Source organism: Garra rufa, chromosome 3, assembly GCF_049309525.1.
Source record: "Garra rufa chromosome 3, GarRuf1.0, whole genome shotgun sequence".
Taxonomy (NCBI): Eukaryota; Metazoa; Chordata; class Actinopteri; order Cypriniformes; family Cyprinidae; genus Garra; species Garra rufa.
This window is the reverse complement of record NC_133363.1, coordinates 38899335-38901834: the sequence shown is the minus strand read 5'-3', so window position 1 is coordinate 38901834 and position 2500 is coordinate 38899335.

The window sequence follows — 2500 nt, the reverse complement described above, 5'->3', positions numbered from 1 at the left end:
TTTTCTGATGTTCATTGAAGTTTTCCGTGTCTTTTTCCTGTGTTGCTTGAAATGTCAAATCCATGCTTGAAAAGCTCATATCCAAACCAATGTCAGAAATTAGCTTTTTCTTTACTTCAGAAAAGGATTTCACAATTATTTGAAAAAGTAATCACCGTTATAATTACGACTGCTAAAGTTTAACAGATGGCAATTTCTATTTACAGTGTTTTTTTTTGCTTTGAACACTGTAGCAAAAGAAATCCATTCAGCACTGCTGAAAATAAGAATTTTATTGTATATTCGACTAAACAACATTAATAATTGTGACTACAATATTAAGAACAATAACTAGCCATTTAGAAATCTGTTTGTCATTTTATGCGTTACTGATTTCACATTGCGATAGGGTGTTGACATTGTGGAAATCCGTTTTCACCACTGAATAAAACATAAAAGGTAATTCCGACTTTTTATCTCACTTTATGATTATTTCCTCGCAATTGTAAGTTTACGTCCTGCAGTTGGAACAGACAATTATGACTTTTTTTCCCCTTTAGAATTGCATGATATAAACTTGCAGTTGCAAGAAATAAAGTCTGGATTGCAAAATATATAGTCCGAATTGTGGGATATAAACACAATTGCGAGATGTAAAGGCAAATTGCAAGTAATTTGCATGTAAATAGCAAAATATGAACTAGCAATTCTGAGAAAAAAAGTCACAATTGCGTGTTTATATCTTGCGATTCTGCCTTTCCTCAGAACTGTGAGTTTATACAGTATCTCGTAATTCTGACTTTAGAACTCAGTCACAATTGCTAGTTTATATCTCGTAATACTTTTTTAGAATTTAAACTCACTATTGTGAGTTATAAAGTGTAGTTCTGAAGGGGAAAAGACTGCTTTGTGAGTTTATATCTCACAATTCTAAAAGTTCTAAAGTCAGAATTGCATCTTGCAATTGTGACTTTTTTCTCTAAAATGCTAGTTTTTATCCTGCAATTCTGCCTTTACATCTCACAATTTTGACTTTATAACTCACAATTGTGAGTTTAAATCATGCAAAGAAAAGTCATTATTGTGAGTTTGTGTCACGTTGCAATTTTTCACGTAGCAAAAAAGTTGCAATTATCTTTTTATGACTTTATATCTCATAATTCTGATTTTATAACTTGCAATTGTGCATTTATTTTTCGCAGTTCTGACTTTATAAGTCAAATTGCAAGTTTATATTATGCATAGAAAGGAAAAGTCATGATTGTGAGTTTGTATCACGCAATTCTGACCTATTGTCTCACGGTTTTGTGATTATATCCCACAATTCTGCTTTTGTCTCGCAAATTTTGAGTATATATCCTGCAAATCTGACTTTATATCTCACAATTCTGACTTAATAACTTGCACTTGTGAGTTTATATTTCGCAGTTCTGACTTTACAACTCGCAAATGCAAGTTTCTATCATGCAAAGAAAAGAAAAGTCATAATTCTGAGTTTGTATCACGCAATTCTAAGAAAAAAGTTAGATAAAAAGTCGCAGTTATCTTTATTTTTTATTTAGTGGCGGAAATGTTTCATTCTAAAGGTCAAACATTCTGATGGTCAAACATGAAATGAGACACTTAATTGTGCCTTTTTTGGTGCATGAAAACTTAACAAGCACAAAAGAAAAAAAAATATTATTTGATTTTACAATTCTTCTAATATGTTGTCCTGTAAAATCCTTTTTAAAAAGATGGAACTACAGGTTTAATTGTCCAAAAGTGCTGGTTTGGGTGTCTTTAAGTGTCATACATGCCTGTTTTTCAGGCCCAAGCAGAGTGATAAGAAATCTTTAATATGATGCATCTTTGATAGGTCAGTAGCGCAGCTCTTGTAGCTCGAATATTGGCGGGATGAGATAAGATTGCCCTCTATCCTGTATTATACTACAAAAAAGTAATAATAAAGCTGTAAATTTTATTAAACATATAGCTGAGTTGATATTTAGCTAGCTTTGGTGCTTGCCAAGTTTGCCTGTAGCTGACTTACAGGGTGTCTTCAGGCAAAACGGTAATTGGCTTTTCATATATTCTAATATATGCTTAGCATGACACATTTCGAGTAATTCAAAACTTTTTCAGTCATCAGCTTTGAACGGTGAGGGATATGCAATACTGAGAATTTAACTTTTATGTATTAGAAAATGAATGAGAACGCAGATAAAATGAAATGAGCACCTCGTTTTGGATTAAGGAAACACTCAATTCTCCACTTGCAGGGTGCCGATGGGTGATAGGGAGGCACACGTCATGTCACAATCGTAATTTCATACCACCCGTCTTTCATTTCTGAACAATTTCTTGTTATTAAGTCATATCGGCTGTTCCCCTCTCTCTTAGCAGCTACAGTACCTCATCATCTTCCTCCATTTCACCAAAGCAGAGATGTGATTGCTGCTCCAGAAACGGTATTGACTAGTTCATTTCACCGAGCAATGTTTTTTTGAGATTTAGGACTGACCTTCCTTATCTGGCTTTT